Source organism: Macrotis lagotis, chromosome 1 (assembly GCF_037893015.1).
Source record: "Macrotis lagotis isolate mMagLag1 chromosome 1, bilby.v1.9.chrom.fasta, whole genome shotgun sequence".
Lineage (NCBI taxonomy): Eukaryota > Metazoa > Chordata > Mammalia > Peramelemorphia > Peramelidae > Macrotis > Macrotis lagotis.
In genome coordinates, this window is record NC_133658.1 from 655,314,480 (window position 1) to 655,327,773 (window position 13,294).

At 34.5% G+C, this 13,294-nt stretch overlaps 1 protein-coding gene across 4 annotated transcripts in view; it reads right to left on the minus strand.

The window, feature by feature from the left end:
• Positions 1-13,294, minus strand: part of CCDC150 (coiled-coil domain containing 150) — a 136,313-nt gene that overhangs the window by 68,959 nt on the left and 54,060 nt on the right. The window lies entirely within an intron of this gene.

Consider the following 13,294-nt stretch of genomic DNA (forward strand, 5'->3'; position numbering starts at 1 on the left):
TTAACCCCATTGCCTTGAAAAATCTAAAAAAGGGTGGCTAGGTGGCATAGTGGATAAAGCACCAGCCCTGAAGTCAGGAGTACCTGGGTTCAAATCCAAGTCTCATACACTTAATAATTACCTAGCTGTGTGGCCTTGGGCAAGCCACTTAACCCCATTTGCCTTGCAAAAACCTAATAAAAATCTAAAAAAAAAAAAACTAAAACCAGCAAAGCTCAAATGGATAAAACATTTTTAAAAGTTATTGAGGAGAAGAATGCTTTAAAAAGCAGAATTGGACAGATGGAAAAAGAGATAGGAAAGCTCTCTGAGGAAAACAAATCCTTCAGATGTAAGCATGGAACTAAAGGAAGCTGCTGACTTTATGAAAAGTCAAGAAACAATACTTCAAAACTAAAAGAATGAACAATTAGAAAAAAATGTGAAACATCTCATTGTAAAAAAAAAAACAACTGACCGGGAAAACAGATTCAGGAAAGATAATTTTAAAGTTATTGGGATACCTGAAAGTCATGATCAGGAAAAGAGCATTGACATCATTTTTAAAGAATTCCTACAGGAAAAGTGACCAGATATCCTAGAAGCAGAGGGCAAAATAGACATTGAGAGAATCCACCCATCTCCCCCAGAAAGAGATAAAAAACAACCAACCCCCAGGTATATTATAGCCAAGTTCCAGAACTCCCAAGTCAAAGAGAAAATATTACAAGCAACCAGAAGGACACAATTCAAATATTATGGAGCTGCAGTCAGGATCACACAGGACTTAGCAGCAACTACATTAAAGGCTCATAGGGCTTGGAATATAAGCTCAGAATACAACCAAGAATCAACTACCCAGCAAAACTGAACGTCCTCTTCCAGGGAAAAAGATGGACTTTCAATGAACCAGGGGAATTTCAAATGTTCCTATTAAAATGGCCAGAGCTGAACAGAAAGTTTGATCTTCAGATACAGGACTCAGGTGAAGCATAGAGAGATGAGGAGAAGGGGAAATATGAGGACCTTAATGATGATGAACTACATGTATTCCTGCATAGAAAAATGATACTGATCATACTCATAAGAAACTTCTCATTTAATAGAGCAGGTAGAAGGAGCTTTTATAGATGAAGCACAGGAGAGAGCTGAATTTGAAGATAAAATATATTGTAAAAATGGAGTCAATGGCTAAAAGGAAAATCTAATGGAAGTAAGAGAAACAAGAGGTGGATTAGGCCAAGATATTCCATATAATAAGTTTTTTTTATTACATTGAGTTATTGCAATGATATGGAAGAGGGGAAGGCGAGGGAGAATGAGGGAACCTTTGCTCTCATCAGGAGTGGCTCAGAGAGGAAACAGCATATATACTCAACACGGTATAGACATCTAGAGTAAGAAGGAAAGAAGAGGGATGGGGGAAGGGGGGGTGTGAGTGATGGAGGAGAGGGTGGGACCATGGGAGAGAGTGGTCAGATATAACACGTTTTCTTTTTTACTTCTTGCAAGGGGCTGGGATTAGATAGCCTGTCTGGAACCATAGGGCCAGGTGGTTGCTGGTCCTTAGGAGTGGTATATGGGCTCAGGGCCTCTTGGCCCCAGGGCCAGTGATTAGTCTGCTGTGCTACTCAGCTACCCTACAGAACATTTAAGAAGAGGGACAGAGTGAAAGTGTATGGTCGTAGGGAAGTACGAATGGAGGGAGTTGTGATCAGCAATGGTAACAGTGGAAAAATATGGAAGTAATTTTTGTGATGGACTTATCCTAAAGAATGTGATCCACTCACAACAGTGCTGGTGGTGTTGGAACACAGACTGAAGCACATTTATTATTATATTTTTAGGGGGGGATTGCGGGGCAAGTAGAGTTGGGTGGCTTGCCCAGGGCTGCACAGCTGGGTGATTATTGGGTGTCTGGGGCTGGATTTGAACCCAGGTGATCCTGACTGCAGGGTCAGTGCTCTCTCCACTGTGCCACCTCTCCACTCCTATCATCATCATCATCATCATTATTATTATTATTATTATTATTATTATTATTATTATTATTATTTTGGTTTTTGCAGGGCAATGGGGTTGGGGTGGCTTGCCCAGGGTCACACATCTGGATGATTATTGTGTATGTGGGGCTGGATTTGGGTGTCCTGACTCCAGGGCTGGTGCTCTGTCTACTATGCCATCTGGTTGCCCCTATTATTTTTTTTAATTTTAATTTTAATTTTTTCCTTTTTATTGCTCATGAGGGTCTATATTTTTTCGGGGAGGGGGTATTATGTTTACTCTTAAATATATGAAATGTATGAAAAATATATGAAAAAACATCATTTGTACAAAATAAAATATAAAAAAATAAAGAGGAAAGTTTCCATATACATCAAAAATTTTTTTTAAATTGATATTCATTAATGGTATTTTTCTATTGTTTTCATTCTATACTTTTATTTTTCCTGGTTTAAATATTAGGATCATATTCTTTTCATCAAAAAAGAATCTGGTAAATTAGTTTAATATAGAACATCTCTCTCCTCCCAAGTACTCAATGGGATTAATTCCCACCAGTGAATTGAGATTTAATCTTTCTTTTTCTTCATTTCAATTCTTCCTTTTATCAGTTCACCTATGCTATCATAGATCCTCTTCTTGAGAGACTATGGGCCCTCTTTTCTCTTCACCATGTACCAATGACATAATAAGAATATATTATTCATGTCTCTAAATCTTCAACTTTCCTTTCCTTTTTTATGAATTCTTTCATTTTGCTGTTGGTACCCCAAAAAACAATGATTCATCTGTAATAGAGTATAACTGAGTATGATGTTTATTAATCTATAGTGTTTTAAGTCTATTTCTCCTATTTAATTTTCCTTTCATCTTTAACCGTTTGGTTACTTTTAGAAATGTCTAATTGGTACTTCTGTTTTGTTGTTTTTCAGTGCCCTTAGGTGTCTTTCTCTTCATAGTTTTTATTTTTCCTTTAAATAGTTTCAATAGATAGAGTTTTACCCAGTTAGAACTGACCAGTTGGGTCCCAAGAAGGGCAGTTACTCCCCTCTGCTACTCCTACTTTCATTTTGATTTTTTTTGTTAGCTTTTGCAAGGCAATGGGGTTAAGTGACTTGCCCAAGGCCACAGAGCTAGGTAATTATTAAGTGTCTGAGGCTGGATTTGAACTCAGGTACTCCTGACCCCAGGGCTGGTGTTCTATCCACTGTGCCACCTAGAAGCCCCCCTACTACTCCTACTTTCAAATAGTTATTTGCCCTTTGTTCTAGAAGACATCAGGAAGGTGAAGTCTTGACTTTCAAGTGAAATGAATTTAAGTAAGACAGGACTGAGGGTCTTCCCTTCCCAAATTGATTTTTTTGTACCCACGGCATTTTTTGTCTCATTTATTATTGATCCTTTATCACTGACTGGGCAGTGCCTCAAATAAACTGAGACTTGGGAAAGTTCTTATCTTAAAACAGTCAATATCTCCCCCTGCATATGGGGCCATGTCCAGTCATCCTGCCCTCTATCTTGCCACAGTTGGTTCCAGAGAGAGTGAGACTAGCAACTTTGTCAATAGTATTTTTTTGCCACTAGGAGATCAAGGAATAGTTTACCTGTCAGATCCAGGAAAGGGAAGCAGTTTATGACCAAGGAAGAGATGGAGAACATCATTACAAACAAATTAGATAATTATGATTATATTAAATGAAAAAGCTTTTGCATAAACAAAACCCACTGTAACCAAGATTAAAAAAAAAGTAAATTTGGAAACAATTTTTACAATTAATATTTCTGACAAAGGATTCATTTCTAAAATATATAAGAAAGAACTGAGTCAAATTTATTAAAGAAAAAAAAGAAGCCATTCCCCAATTGACAAATGGTCAAAGGATATGCACAGACAACTTATAGCTGAGGAAATCAAAACTATTCATAGTCATATGAAAAATTGCTCTAAATCATTACTGATTAGAGAAATGCAAATTAAATCAGCTCTGAGTTACCATCTCACACCTATCAGATTGGCCAATATGACCAGAAAGGACAATGTTCAATGCTGGAAGGGATGTGGGGAATTTGGAACACTAATACATTGTTGGTGGCATTGTGAACTCATCCAACCTTTCTGGAGAGCAATCTGGAATTATACCCAAAGGGCAATAAAAATATGCATACCTTTTTGATACAGCAATACCACTACTGGGTCTATACCCTGAAGATATCATGAAAAAGGATAAAAACATCACTTGTACAAAAATATTCATAGCAGCCCTGTTTGTGGTAGCAACGAACTAGAAACTGAGTGAATGTCTATCAACTGGGGAATGACTGAACAAATTGTGGTATATGTATGTTATGCAACACTATTGTTCCATTAGAAACCAAGAAGGATGGGATTTCAGAGAAGCCTGGAAAGACATGAATAAACTGATGTTGAATGAGATGAGCAGAACCAGAACTGTACACCCTAACAGCAACATGGGGGGTAATGATCAACCTTAATGGACTTGCTCATTCCATCAATAAGGGACAATTTTAGAGTACCTGTGATGGAGAATACCTCCTGTATCCAGAGAAAGAATTGTGGAGTTTAAATGGACCAAAGCCTATTAACTTCAATTTTTTTTAAGTGTCTTATATACAACATAATTTTGCTATTACTAATATTTTATTTTCTCCTCAAGGATATGATTTCTCAACACATTCAACTTAAAACAGTATATAGCATGAAAACAATGTAAAGACTACCAGACTTCCTTATGGGGGGGGGTTGGGGGGAGGAAAGGGAGGGTGGAGGAAAAATTGCAGACTTCAAAACCTTACAAAAATGATAGGTAGAAACTACTATTGTATATAATTGGAAAACAAATAAAATATTAATATTTTTTGCCAATAGTAAAACAATTTATTTTGTTACTTGTTAGCTGTCTTTATTCACCTTTTTATGATGTGTTGCCTGGGGCATTTACTAATTGAATAATTAGTTTTATTGATTTTTTGATTTTTTTGATTAGTTTCTTTTTCATTTTTTTTGCAAGGATACCTCACATACCTCTCTTTTATTGAATACCCATAGTTTTTCATTCATGATTAGATGCAAATCTATAGGTTATATAATGCAGAAAGCTTTTTTGCATTTTGGAATATATTATTCCATTACATTCTGCAGTTTTTGGTGGACATGGAAATGTCATCTCCTTTGATTTTTAAATGTCTAGTTGCTTGAATTTGTTGTTGAAAGTGTTAAATTTAATATGTGCTGTGAAGTTTTCAGTATTATGCTTTTGAGGTTTTTTCCTAGAGATAACATATGGATTCTTTAATTGGTATTTGATATTCTCAATAATTCTGAACAGATTTCTTGCATTCTGTTCTTGCATTGAGGTGTTATTTTTGACTTTGTGTTTTGTGAGAACTGATCCTCATAATATATATATATATATATATATCTTGTTTTTTGAGTTCAATGTGTTTGGCTTAAATTGAGAACTTGTGTTCTTTTAACAATGCAAATTACTTCTCTTCTCCCAGACTGTTCTTCACTTACTATTACCAATGTATTACCAATCAGTTGTTCTTTCACTTCTCTGGAGAAACTCACCACCATGGATTCAAGTATTTCTACTTTGCTATTATTTTTGTTATATAGGCCTTAATCTCTGCCATCTATTGCCTTATAAATTTAGCTTGGAAGATTATGATTTCTTTTTAAACTATTTGGGTACATCCCACTATGATTCCCTGTTCTTTCAAGAATCCATAGGGTTCTCTGCCCAATTAGCCATTGATTCAATTTTCTTGTTTTGCAATTTTTGTTCAGAGATGTTTGGGTTTGCATATGTGTTAATATATGTCTAGATTTATCTACCTGAGTTCTGTTTTATAACTGATTTCATTTTCATCCAAGATCTTTGGAAATTTCAGTTTTTCTCTTGCTCACTTTTTGATTCATTCCCCTTTGACTATGAATCCCCAAGTGATTACAACAAAAAACCATCTCAAATACATCTCACAGTGGAGAATTCACTTTTTTTTAAACCAGCCTCAGACTCTGCCTTAAGTGACATTTGGGGAAGCACAAAAACAGACCCCTATTGGCTCCCAGTCCCCTTTCCTTCAGGTCTGGTGCAGCCCCACTATACATATTTACATCCTCTCTCTTCCTCAGTCCACTATACATGTTTGTATCCTTGAGGGAGGTATTCCAATAGTACTCAAAAGCTCAGGACCAAAACGCACATTCAGAAGATGAAAAAGTTCCAGCTTCTGCATCTAAATGCTTGAAGAAATATAGAAATTGGTCTCAGATTTTTTTTCAGAGCTCAAAAAAGATTTTGAAAATCAAGTAAGGGAGGTAGAAGAAAAATTGGGAAGAGAAGAGGGAGATGCAAGAAAAGTCTGAAAATCAAGTCAACAGCTTAGTCAAGAAGAACCAAAAAAAACTCTGAAGAAAATAACATAATAAAAACTATTTTAGGTCAAATGGGAAAAAAAAGTTCAAAAAGTTAATGAGAAAAATATCTCAAAAAGCAGAATTGGCCAGAGATAAAGGAGCTCTCTGAAGAAAATAATCCTTCAAATGTAGAATGGAGCTAAAGGAAGCTGATGACTTTGTGAAAAATCAAAACACAATAAAACAAAAGAATGAAGAACTAGAAGAAAATGAAATATCTCATTGAAAAAAATGGATCTGGAAAACAGATCCAAAAGAGAGAATTTAAAAATTATTGGGCTACCTGAAAGTCATGTTCAGGAAAAGAGCCTTGACTTCATTTATTTTTATTAAAGATTTTATTTATTTTGAGTTTTACAATTTTTTCCCCCATCTTACTTCCCTCCCCCCACCCCCACCCCTACATACAGCAATTTGCTTGACTTCATTTTTAAAGAATTTCTACAGGGAGATTGTTCCAATAACCTAGAATCAGAGGGTAAAAGAAATTGAGAGAATCCACCAGTCTTCTACTGAAAGAGATTCCCCCCCCCCAAAAAAAAACCCAGGAATATTATAGCTAAGTTCCAGAACTTCCAAGTCAGAGAAAATATTACAAGGAACCAGAACAAAACAATTCAAATATTGTGGAACTATTGTAAGGATTATAGGACTTAGCAGCATCCACATTAAGGGCTCGTAGGGCTTGGAAAATAATATTCCAGAAGGCAAAAGATCTTGGAATGCTGCCAAGAATCAACTACCTAGAAAAACTGAACATCATCTTCCAGGGGAAAAGATGGACTTTCAAAATGGGAATTCCAAATGTTCCTGTTGAAATGGCCAGAGCTGAACAGAAAGTCTGATCTTCAAGTACAGGACTCAGATGAAGCATAGAGTGAGTGGATGAGAAGGGTAAATTATGAGGGATTTAATAATGATGAACTGCATATATTCCTGAATGGGAACATGATACTGATAATACTCATATGAACCTTCTCATTTATTAGAGTAGTTAGAAGGAGCTTTATAGTTGAGACACAGGAGAGAGCTGAATTTGAAGGTATAATATATTTTAAATATGGAGTCAATGGGTGAAAAGAAAATGTACTGAGAGAAAGGAAAGGATGCCTTCATTCTCATTGGAAATGCCTGAGAAAGGAAACAACATCTATACTTAATAGGGCATAGAAATCTCGAAGAAAAAGGAGAGAAAGAGGACAGGGGGAAGGGAGGAGGGATGTAGGGGATAGAGAAGAGGGTAGATCATGGGAGAGGATAGTCAGATAAATACATTTTCTTTTTAACTTTTTTGCAAAGTGGTAGGGTTGGATGGCTTATCCAGGACCATGGGGCTGGGTGGGTGCTGGGTCTCTGGGGTGGATATAGGCTTGGGGTCTCTTGACTCCACTGTGCCACTCAGCTGTTCCACAACGTGGAAAGGAGAGAAAAAAATATTGGTAGTGGGGCGAAATGGGTGGAGGGAATTACAATCAGCAACATCAATTGTGGAAAAATATGGAAGTAACTTCTCTGATGAACTTATGATACAGAATGTGATCCACCCCAGAGACAGAGCTGATGGTATTGGAACAGACTGAAGTACATTTTTTTCCTCTTTCTTTCACTTTATTTCTCTTGAGGTTTTTTTTTTTTATTTTTGTGGAAGGAGTGGGGATTATGTTTACTCTCACAACAATTACTCTTACAATTATTTTAGTAATGTGTAAATAAAAATGTAAATTTAAAAAAAAAGATGGGTATAACAGAGAGATCTCTAGATGACACTGAATGGTAAAGGTAAGAGCAGACCGTGCTGTTCAGCAATAAACTGCTGAGTGGATTCCAGAGCAGAAGTTGCTAGGATAGTTTGTACCACATCCCTAAAGTGTGGGTAAGTGAAGAAGATAGTGAATGAACCTTCTAGAGACTAGCTTCTCTAACATTAATCAAGGTTTTACACTTTTAGGTTTCTTAGTGTTTTAGCCTACTGAGAAAGCTATAATTGCTTTATCTTGTGTGCACAATTCCTTTTTTTTTTTTTTAGATTTTTCAAGGCAATGGGGTTAAGTGGCTTGCCTGAGGCCACACCGCTAGGTAATTATTAAGTGTCTGAGGTTGGATTTGAACCCAGGTACTCCTATCTCCAAGGCCAGTGCTCTATTCACTGCGCCACCTAGTCACCCCCATGCGCCACCTAGCAGTCCCCCACAATTCCTAACTGATGAGTTGTGAAAGCTTGTGAAGACTGGATAAAATGTCTAGTCCCTCATCCAGAAGTGGAAGTTAGATTTTTTTTCAATAGGTAATAGAGTGTACCTCATGATTGCTGATGATCTTTTACTGATTAAAACAAGCTGCATAATATTACACTACAAGATTCTCTGAAATTCAGAGTATGCATAGTTTCCTCATAACTACTAAAGAGACCTATCAAAGTGGATTAGGAATGCCAGTTATCTAGACAATGATATGAAGTTGGATAAATAACCCATTAAACTATTCTTTCAGTATATAAATATTTTAGGTACTGCAAATGAATAATGACCCAGGCCCAGAATAAATAAGGAAGAAAATGGGATCAATTGCATTGAGGAAAATATGTACTGTTTCCAACAATCAAAAGGTTTTTAAAGACAAACGGCCTTTAAACATCATTATTCTCCTGTTAATGTTATATGGCTACAGACCATGATAAACTACAATTTTTAAAAAGCAAAAAGGCAAATAACTTTTTCCACAATATATTGCTTTTTTGGAGCTTTAAAGTGAAAAAACCCAACAACAAACTAATAATAGATAACTGTTAGATCAAGGGAAATGAACAGTTTTTGGTGTACCCAATTTCTATAATGATCTATAAACAAATAATGCCTTTTATCATTGTGGAAATACATAAAGCTTATATTATTATAAATATCTTTCTCTACATTATTTTTTCTTCAACACAGAATGTAAATTTGAATTAAACCCATTTACTGTATAATGGAAATCAGAGTTGACTTGGATCATTGTATTGCTGAGAACAACCAAATCATTCATAGCTGATCATCTTAAAATATTGCTGTTTCTCTGTATAATGCTCTTCTGGTTCTACTCATTTCACTTTGCATAGGTTTATGTTCTACTATAACTGCATATATGAAAAGCATATTCTTAAACTTTGATAACTTCAAACATCTTTGCTTGAACTCCTAAAATAATAACAATCAATTTTGCCAAATTTATTTCCAGTTCAATATTAAAAGTTTTCTATTAATATGTGTAGTATTTCAATTAAGATAGCACTCAAAATAACTGAATTTTTAAGAATTCTATTTTATAGAACAGAATTTATTAATATTTCCTTCAAATGGCCAGTTATCCTTTATACTTAAATTAGTCTATTCTCCAAAGTTGTGAATATCCTCAGACCACATTTTCTGACACTGGTAAAATCATTAGATTAGAAAACTGCTCACATTCTAGTGTCTATTTTAGTATTCTAAAATTTTTCTTTTATAAATTTACCTAGTTAATATGTTAATAAAAAGGTATGTAATAAAAAGTATGTATGGATAGATGAATAGATTTACATTTTGCCTGAAACAGCTTACCCATAGTTATTTTAAACTTATTTTTTAAAGCCATGAACTTTATTTTTCTAATTTTAAAAGATTATTTATTTAGTATTTTATTTTTTATCAATTATGATTTTTAACATTCATGTTTAAAATTTTGAGTTCCAAATTCTCTCCTCCCTATCGCCTCATTGAAAAAGCAAGCAATATGATATGTTATACTTTCACAGTCATGCAAAATATATTTCCATATTGGTCATGTTGTAAAAGAAAACATAGACCAGGGGCAGCTAGATGGCACATTGGATAAAGCATTGGCCTATCACTTACCCCTATTCTACTCTTTTTCTTTACCTTTGACTCTTGAAACCATTAGTTTCCTTCAAGACCTAGTACATTCCCTGTCCTTCAAAAGATCTTTTTTACTTCCTTGATGTTAATGTTCGTTTTCCCTGAAACTTTTCCAGGAAAATATATTCCATATACAATTCTGGAATGTAATTCCTTAAGGGCAAGGTTTTTGTTTTTATATTTATATCCTCAATACCTACAAAATGTCTAGTATATAAGAAATCTATAATATATGCTTGTTGAATAAGTGAATGAATGCCAAGTCCATTACATCCTTACCAGATCCCAATTCCTAGGGCTATTATTAGGAAAAAGTAATATATAACATTTTTTAAAAAATCAAGCAAGGAACCAGAGACTATCTATACTATTTGTGAAAATTATTGAAAAACTGCAAACAATCATGGCTGGATATAATTTGCTTATTTAAAGAGGAAAAAATTGAAACAACAAAAGGAAAACAAATCTTGTACCTGGAGCTTCCCTTTTTCATAGGCCAGTTTATTCTTAGTCAGTAATTTCTCCCAGGATCTTTTCCACCTGCTGGTGGGTATGCTGGTAAAATAATCAATGATATGTATTCTAAGGCTAGAAAGTTGAAGCTACGTATTCATAGCTTTAAAAATACAAAAAGGGACCCCTATGTGCAAAAAAAGAGAAATCTCTCTAGTGAGAAAAATCTTTAGTGATAAAATCAAAGGTGGCTGAATTGTTTACTGCTGCCTCTTAATTTTTCCCTAAACCACTGTTTACAGGAAGAGTATACAAAAAAGGCTACTATAGAGGAAGTGGTGCTGACAGTCATAAATTCACTGTTTTCTGACACATCAATTTTATCTTCACAGCAGATACCAACTCAGAAGTTTGTGCATTGTGTTGTTAGAAGTTGCATTTGCATATAATTCACAAAGAATCATAGAACAATGCTATAATATAATTTGAAGATCTCAGGGGTAATGTGTATAATACCAACTTAAACTGATGTTACAGATATTTCAATTACTATAATGAGGAAAAAAATTAAATAATCTTTTCATATAGGGAAGTTATGATGGAATCTCAAATTCAAATTTTTATAGCTTCATTAGAATATCCCACATAGGACTTTAGACTGGAAAGCTAAACTATTAGAGTATTATAGAATATACATATGCTTATTTTATTTACTTTAAAATTAATTATCCCTTTTTGTCACTACAAACACCACTCTTAAATACCTGACACACTCCATAAAATATACTCTCTGTAAAGTGTAAAGGAAAAACTGAGAGTGCATGTCATTTTTTCCATATAGGAGAAATTGTAGTATAATTGTACTTATAGGTCTTGTAGTTAGAGAACATTATTACATTCAATCCTGACTGGTTTTTCTATTGTATAATTTTGGGCAAGTCACCTCTCTGGACTTAATTTTTCTTGATCTGTAAAATGAAGAAACTGTATTGTCTTTAAGATCCCTTCTAGGGGCACCTAGGTGGTAAAGTGGATAGAGCACCAGCCCTGGAAGACCTGAGTTCAAATTCTATCTCAGACACTTAAAAATTACCAAGTTGTGTGACTTTAGGCAAGTCACTTAACCCCACTGCCTTGCAAAAACAAACAAAAAAAAAAGATTCCTTCTAGCTCTAAATTTATGATGCTTTGATTCATTTTTGTAGTTTAACAGCTGATAGTAGAAAAATGTGTACTTTAACTTTAATACTTTGGAATGAATACGTCTGTTGTATTTAACTTGACTTTGTTAACTTTTAATTTCATTTTATCTACATTGCTGGATTCTCTGGTTATAAAATTCTTTTCTCTCTGCTTTCTTCATTGTCTCTTGTCAGGCCAGAAGATAGAAATAATACAATACAAATATAATAGTCTCTGGCAGCAACAATGGCCTTTCTATTTCTTGAACAAGAAATTTTATCTCTTGATTTCAAGTATTTTCACTGGCTAGGCCCCAGCCTGGAAACTTCTTCTTTGTCATCTCTGCCCTCTGGCTTTTCTCAATTACTTCAAATCTCAGTTAAAATCCCATGTCAGAAAGAAATCTTTCCCAGTTCCCCCTCAATGCTAATGCCTTTCCTCTAAAATTATTTCCAATTTTGTTGCTGTTCAGTCATTTAAGTCATGTCTGACTCTTTGTGACCCCATTTGGGGGTTTCTTGATAACAACACAACTGAATAACAAGAAATATACAATATCCTGTGATCTACCAATCTAGTAAATTTGTCAGAAAAAGAAATAAAGGCAAATTTGACATGACCTGTGGTTCTTTGTAATCACAGAATCCTTTTCTATCCCTTTGAGGACACATTCTCTATTATTACCAGGAAGAGAAAAATCAAACATTGACTAGAGTTTGTAGATCCTATTAGAAAATGTGGGCATTTGCCTTTAACTAATCTTGAAGTACCTTTATTATTCTCCACAATTTTTCAAAGAGTATTGGTAGTTGCTCAACTATTACGTTTGCCAGGCCTTTTTTATAACTCAAGGATTTAAATCATCTGGGTCAGATAATCTGAAGCCATCAAGAGCAGTGAGTTACTCTCTTATTATCTTCCCATTGATCTGTGTTTCAACTGGATACTATCTATTTATCTTCCATTTCTTCTAGAAAGATCACTTTTCTTGAATAAACAGAAGATTCCTGGTATCTGAAGTCAAAAGCACTTTGTGACAAAATTTGAAATAGTTTAACTGCTTCACAAAAAAGCCATAAAATTCTTTTAAAAATAGCCTTTGTTATAAAAATGAAAATATTTTCTGATACTGAACTAGATAGTCTACTTTTAGTAGCCTTAGAAAACCACACCTCACCCCTAATATTTGTCAAAATTTGAGCATATGTTACAAATGACTTTAATTGGAATAATTTACTCTACCATTCATTTTATGTTAAAAAGATATTTTATATAACTTTTTATATTAAGAAAAAATAACTTCATTCAAAACTGTGGAAAGAGGAGGCAGAGTGGGAAGAAA